The sequence below is a fragment of the Brassica napus genome, chromosome A6 (genome assembly GCF_020379485.1).
Source record: "Brassica napus cultivar Da-Ae chromosome A6, Da-Ae, whole genome shotgun sequence".
NCBI classification, from domain to species: domain Eukaryota; kingdom Viridiplantae; phylum Streptophyta; class Magnoliopsida; order Brassicales; family Brassicaceae; genus Brassica; species Brassica napus.
This window is the reverse complement of record NC_063439.1, coordinates 13,883,552-13,891,126: the sequence shown is the minus strand read 5'-3', so window position 1 is coordinate 13,891,126 and position 7,575 is coordinate 13,883,552. Positions and strand designations below refer to the sequence as shown.

Genomic DNA, 7,575 nt, shown 5'->3' with positions numbered 1-7,575 from the left:
AAAAACGTTTCTGTTTCCGCCCTGGTTTCCAAATTTCTGGAATTCGGTACCTCCGATGTAGTTCACATTTTCTTCTCCCTCCGTATCTGCTACTTCTCCTTCAGCTGAACAGACTTGCTTCCTAAGAAGCTCGTGCACCACATCTAACTTAGCTCTTACTTCGTCCATCTGTTCCTTCCCGATAGAGACTACAGACTTCTTCCGTTCAGAGTCAGTGTTTTTGGTGCTGCTGCTGTTAGCAAGGTTTTCGATAAGTCTCACAGCTTCCAACGGATTCCGAGTAGTGAAGTTTCCTTCACTCGCCGTATCAAGGGCCATTTGATACTGTAAGGCGAGCCTCGGAAGAAAGTGCTTAACAGATGCACTTCGTTAAATCCGTGGTGTGGACAGTCTCGCTGGAAAAACCTAAATCTAATCCACGCATCTTTGAAGGACTCTCCAGCCTTCTGCGAGAATGTAGAAATTTTGTTCCGAAGTTCTTCAGCGCGCGCCTCATCGAAGAAGTTTCGTAAGAAAGCATTCTTGATGTCGGTCCAGGATGTTAAAGATCCTGTGGGTTGCTGCCTAAGCCAGCGCATCACTTCTCCATTCAGCGTGTATCTGAAGAGCTTGCACAGCAGGTAATCTTCGGGGACTCCTTCTATCCGAATAGCAGCAATTAGATCCTCGAACCGTTCCAAATGGTCCATAGGATGCTCGTGCGGTAACCCAGAGTAGGGTATCTGCGACACGAGAGTGTAGTATTGAGGCTTCAGCTCGAAATTCTGCTTCTGGATCTCCGGAAGTCGAATAGCTGATCTGTTGGAATAGTACTCATCTGGGCGATTGTAGTCGGCCAGTGGTTTCGATCGAGCGTCCTCGTCGACAGGATGAGCAGCTCCTGTAGCATCAGCATCAGGGATTACAGTTCCCTGAGCATCTATTTTCTGACCTGTTGCATTACGCAGATGACCGGCCTGGTCATACAGGTTTCCGTTCTCGTCCTGTGTTCGAATAATAATGTTTACCATTTTTTACGACACGGTATCGATCGACGTACGCGGTGTAGTATCGATCGTTGTCGAACGATCGGGATCGATCGACGATGATGGTCTGGTGTCGGTCGACGGTTGGTTGTGCGTATCGATCGACGACGAAGTTGTTGCGTCGAGCGATGTGGAACGTTGACCTCTACAGATGGTGCGTTCCAAATGAGCAGGATCGTCTGAGAACAGCAAGTCTTTCTCCTTGTTGCTTCTGGTACCGCTGGGCATGCACCTGAAAAGACAAGAAAAAGATTATTAGAAAGAGGGTAAAGAAAATAATAAGAATCAATAAAACTAAATCTAATGGCGCTCAAAGCTCCCCGGCAACGGCGCCAAATTTGATACCACTCAAATTACCCTAAGGAGTGTTACTCTCATCAAAAGAGGTTCAGATGTAGTACTTAGGGATCGAATCCACAAGGAGCTAGGGAACAATTAAATCTAGTATTTATTAATTCTAAAGGTCGTAAATGTTTAAATGAAATAGCAATAGTAACAAGCGAGTAAATAATAAATGTAACTTGGTTGGAAATGATATTAGATGTAGGGCCACTATTCAGGTGTTGGAGATTATAATACCTATAGATGCCTAACTGTTGCATGCATGATATATTAGAGCTCATTTGCTTAACTCAGTGATCAGTTGTCGCATGTACCACTGGTTAACAGACTAGATCTCGTGTCTCAACGGTTAGTATGCAGACAACGAGAGAGTGTCGATCAATGGTCTATTAAGACGTCGACCGATACACCTTTGCCAACGTCGATCAATAGTCAGTTCAGGACATCGATCGACGGGTTCTAGCCAGGCCTATGCGCGAGTATGAAATGCCCTACTAAGATGCTAAATTGGTGGTTAGCCCTCTCTAGCAGTCCTAATATGATAGATAGATGTCAGGATGGGATAACAAGGGTGCTTGAGTATGCAATCCTATGATCAAGTTCTAGTTAGCAAGGCTAAAACAAGCAATGAATACAAATCTATCATGAATATCATAACAAGGCAGATCTGTAGTTTGGGGCTAATCCCACAAACCTATCTGAACCCTGGATCTAACAGTTGAACTACTCAGACATAGCAAAGCAATTCATAACAATAAAGGAATAGAAACTCATAGTATAGTTGAAAAGAAATGGAAACAAGGAGTTCCAATCACAAGTGATCTTCTCTCCCAAATGAAACTTGTAACAAAACTAGGTCTAGAAAAAGCTCTCCTGCCGTCAAAACACTTAGGCAGTATATATTCTACTAGGTTAAAAAATCGTCAGGGCATTTTGGTAATTTGGCTTGGCCTTGGTTTTTAAGTCTGCTGAATCCAAAATGTCGCGCGTCTGGTGTCTCGACATCGATCGATGGTACTTGTGTACATCGATCGATATTAATCTTCATCTGTCGAGGTATTTCCTGATATTGATCGTCAGCACTGATGCGCAGCGATCGATTGTTCTTCCTCTCGTCGATCTCTAAGTGGTCAGCTCGGGTGAAATGTCCTTTAAGCTCCAAAATGCTCTAAAGTCATAGCTTTACTCCGAAATGCACCTGAACCAGAAAACATACCTAGAAGAGTAGAAAACATAGATATATATATAGTAAAATACTTATATACCATGGATAAAAATGGGTCAAATCCAAGGTATATCATCATCCTCAGTACTCACGCCTCCTCTTCACCCGCCGCCTCGTTCGAGCCTGAAGCCGCGTTACCTCCGTTTTCTCCAACCATCGGGTATTTCCCCTTTGGGTCTTCTGAACACATCGGAAGGAAGCACGTGGATTTCAGGTCAGCCAGGATGAGATTGAAATCTCCATCCACGACCGCCGTATCTCCCCTACAGCCGGACAGTCGGGCCTCTTCAGCCTTCAAGGTCGGGGGAGCCTCACTCTGGAACGACCGAACCACGGCCATCCCGCCCTCAATCGTCGCCAAAGCTAAGTCCCTGCTCCGGATACACTCGAGGGAACCCAGAGAAGCAGAAATCTTCGCCAAGCGAGCCTGAAACTCTGAGCGAAGAGCATCTGTGGCCTCTTGGATCCCGCGGCTCGCTAGTCCCGCATCAGCCTCAATCTGACGCTGGAGCCGACGCAACTTTGAAGATTTGGCCTTCCTGGCCTTCTTCTCCTTAAGCAAGGAACTCACCGTCTTCCCGAAGTCCCTCTCGAGCTCCCCTATCGCGACCTCGAGCTTCGACACTTTCGCGGAATGAGAATCCTTGACAGCCGTCAGCATGGCCTCTGTTTCAGACCATCTACCCTGAAGCTCCACCAACTCCCCGGCAAGACGATTGGTCTCAGAACCGCACTCGCTGATCATCCCATCGATCAACGACATGAACTGCAAACAAAAAAAAAAAATTTTAAGACTAAGTCCGAGAAAGAATGTACATGAAACGATCGAGAATTCAAGTGAGCAACAAACCTTTCCACGAACTAGGCTCGATCCTCCTTGCTGCGAAGATTCCCCGTCACCACTCTTGGCAAGCTTCCTCTTCCGGCTCTTAGGCTGAGCAACCAGAACAGCACTAGGAGCACGCTGTTGGGGTCAAAATCGGTCACGACGAAATCAATGTCTGAAAGTCCGTAAAAATCAACATAACCGTTTTTACGAAAAGTAATCTTCGTAAAGATATCTTTACGAACAGCCTTGCAGTAAAATATCGTCCAAATCTCAATCGAACCACTAAATACCGATTGTCCGAAGGCAACGGACATGTATCCAAATCGGCCGCGGACAAGCTCGAGTATGGAAATCAGACCGCGGACAAGCCAAGCTCGATCGATACGCGGCAACCAAGCATGCACACAGCTCGGTCGCTATGTAGCGACCGAGCTCGAGCCAAGCTCGGTCGCTACGTAGCGACCGAGCATCCGTCTCGCTCGGTCGCTACGTAGCGACCGAGCCCGAGCCAAGCTCGGTCGCTACGTAGCGACCGAGCGATCGTCCCGCTCGGTCGCTACGTAGCGACCGAGCTCAGCCAAGCTCGGTCGCTACGTAGCGACCGAGCGATCGTCCCGCTCGGTCGCTACGTAGCGACCGAGCTCGAGCCAAAGCTCGGTCGCTACGTAGCGACCGAGCGATCGTCCCGCTCGGTCGCTACGTAGCGACCGAGCTCGAGCCAAAGCTCGGTCGCTACGTAGCGACCGAGCGATCGTCCCGCTCGGTCGCTACGTGGCTCGAGCCAAAGTTCGGTCGCTGTGTAGCGATTGAACCTTTCCGAACGTCAATACGACACCAGTTCTTGCATTCTCGTCAAAACCTTCGAATGCTATCTCCCGAAGACCGTAGCAAGCTCAGTCCATGTTTCCCGCCATTCTAATTCATCGATCAAACTTCGCGGATTAGAAACCGCGGAAAACTCGTAGTAAACGTGTCGAGTCGGAAGACGGCCCAAAGGGACCTAAAACACGACTCGAGGCCCATCCTACGATTTTCCTAATCAAAAGCCCGTAAACCACAGCCTGGTTTACGCTTGGTCCACAAGGAAGGATAAATGTCAAGTTTCCGCGGATAAATACGGAAGTTTTGAAGATAATTGTGAAGATCGGGAAAAATGGAATATCTCCATTTTTATGCTATGACGGCTTAAGGGCAGAAGAGTAAAAGCGTAAACCGACCTTGGAGCTAGTATATAAGGAGTCCTAGGCGAGGAGCAAGAAGGGGAACTTTTTTAGATTCGGAATTCTCTGCACTTAGAAACTTTAGGCTTATTCTCGACAAGTTCGGTTTCTATGACTGGCACTCAATTACTAGACGAACTCGCCCAGGCAGTTCGATCTCTTGTCCAGCTCTATCAATTGAACTACGTTCGGCTTGATCCTCGAAAGGGGTACGTAGGCAGCCTTTAACAAGGTTCAGTCCGAAATCAATCTAAGCCTTTTAGATATCTTTTTCGTCCTTTGTTATCGAGCTGCGACTCAACTAGGATTAGGGTTTTATGTTGCTAGAACTAGGTAACTCGCTGACGGCCCCTGCGGCCAAAGCCTTTGTATTCTCTTGTAATGATCGCAACGCTCTTACGCGGACTCGAAATAAGATCTACTGTTTTCTCTAAACTCGTTTGTTATCTTTTCATGATTTCCGCATATATTCGATCACTTGTCGTTGGCTCTCGCAGAGATCCGGGACCTCTGGGAAATTAGGGTTTTCCTAGTTTCCTTATTTAAACGGAAATCGACAGTGCGAATTTCGGTTCCCACAGTTTGGCGCTAGAAGGAGGGGGGGTTACGGATTACTCTTACTCATGGCCACAAAACGCTTGATCGAAACGATGTTTGGATATATGAAAGACAAACTCGCAGCACTGACTGCTCCTATGGCCAACGCTTACGCAAACGCCGTAGTTTTCAACAAAATCGAAAACTTAGTCGCGACCTTCCGCCACAGGAAGAGCACTAAAACAAGCTCGCGATTCCTCCCTGTAAACAAGAAGGGAAACGATAAATCTTATCAAAACCCCGTAAACAAATCTCGATGCATAAGGGTTTTACCAAAACACGTTTTCCGAAAACATTTCGGAAGGATAAAACTTGTTCTCCCAAAAAAACCGCTGAAAAACCCCTACGTTAATCGCGGAAAAAGGAAACACAATAAAACGATTACACAGCTCGGTCGCTACGTAGCGACCGAGCACAGACGCTGCTCGGTCGCTACGTAGCGACCGAGCACGCACACTGCTCGGTCGCTACGTAGCGACCGAGCACGCACACTGCTCGGTCGCTACGTAGCGACCGAGCACGCACACGCTGCTCGGTCGCTACGTAGTGACCGAGCTCAAGCCAACTCTCCACTCGCTACATAGCGACCTGTAAGGCCTCAGAAAGGTCCTCCTTTGGGTTCTCTTTTGAATCCTCATCGAAACGCTTTTCGTTTCGTCTCAATCGGAGTTTCCGTTGAGATTTTACGACGAACACAAGTGGGAATCTTCTCGGCTTGCTTCCACTCGCTACGTAGCGACCTGTCAGACTGTCAGTCGCTACGTAGCGACCTGTAAGGCCTCAGAAAGGTCCTTCTTTGGGTTCTCTTTTGAATCCTCGTCGAAACGCTTTTCGTTTCGTCTCAATCGGAGTTTCCGTTGAGATTTTACGACGAACACAAGTGGGAATCTTCTCGGCTTGCTTCCACTCGCTACGTAGCGACCTGTCAGACTGTCAGTCGCTACGTAGCGACCTGTAAGGCCTCAGAAAGGTCCTTCTTTGGGTTCTCTTTTGAATCCTCGTCGAAACGCTTTTCGTTTCGTCTCAATCGGAGTTTCCGTTGAGATTTTACGACGAAAACAAGTGGGACTCTTCTCGGCTTGCTTCCACTCGCTACGTAGCGACCTGTCAGACTGTCAGTCGCTACGTAGCGACCTGTAAGGCCTCAGAAAGGTCCTCCTTTGGGTTGTCTTTTGAATCCTCGTCGAAACGCTTTTCGTTTCGTCTCAATCGGAGTTTCCGTTGAGATTTTACGACGAAAACAAGTAGGACGCTTCTCGGCTTGCTTCCATTCGCTACTTAGCGACCTGTCAGACTGTCAGTCGCTACGTAGCGACCTGTAAGTCCTCAAAGGGTTCTTCCTTTGCGTTCTCCTTTGAATCCTCTTCGAAATGCTTTTTGTTTCGTCTCAATCGGAGTTTCCGTTGAGATTTTACGACGAAAACAAGTAGGACGCTTCTTGGCTTGCTTCCATTCGCTACGTAGCGACCTGTCAGACTGTCAGTCGCTACGTAGCGACCTGTAAGTCCTCAAAGGGTTCTTCCTTTGCGTTCTCCTTTGAATCCTCTTCAAAATGCTTTTCGTTTCGTTTCAATCGGAGTTTCCGTTGAGATTTTACGACGAAAACAAGTGGGACTCGTCTCGGCTCCCTTCCACTCGCTATAGCGACCGAGATGACATCCTCACTCGCTATAGCAACCTGTCAGGCCTCAAAGGGGTCCTCCTTTGCGTTCTCCTTTGAATTCTCATCGAAACGCTTTTGGTTTCGTCTCAATCGGAGTTTCCGTTGAGATTTTACGACAAAAACAAGTAAACCTCATCCTAAACTCCTTGGCTTGTTTCTGCTCACCCTACCTCCATCTTTGCGTTCACTTTCGAATCTCGATCGAAACGTCTCTTGTTTCGCCTCGATTGAAGTTACCATTGAGACTTTACGATATAAAAAAAAAAACCGCAAAGACCTATTTTCTCGCATGGATTCAGATTAATCGTATAAAACGGCAATGGTTAACTTAACACCTTAGCCGCCTTAACTATACGATTACGTTGACCTTTTTACAAAAATCGACGTCTTATCTAAGGAGAAGATAACAGTCAAGTTCGGAAGATAAATGTCAAGTTTCAAAGGATAAACACCAATATCGGAAATGGCGAACATACACGAGAATAGGAAACGGAAATGAGCACGCAAAACTGAGAAGGGACAAAACTGCATCTTCGAGAGAACTAAGGTATTTCCGACTTGAAATTTTTGAAATCAGACTTGGAATTTTCGTAGGAAATTACTTTGAGGCTGCCATAGAACTTTAGGGAACGTAAAACCTAGGCGGATAGTCTAGCGAACTAAGTTTTAAGCGA

At 47.0% G+C, this 7,575-nt stretch overlaps 1 non-coding gene across 1 annotated transcript; it reads left to right on the top strand.

Moving 5' to 3' along the window:
- The first annotated feature begins 372 nt into the window (after positions 1-372).
- On the top strand, positions 373-478 carry LOC125575961. The gene has a single exon (XR_007314501.1). It is a non-coding gene; the product is annotated as a small nucleolar RNA R71 (small nucleolar RNA).
- The last annotated feature ends 7,097 nt before the right edge of the window (positions 479-7,575 follow it).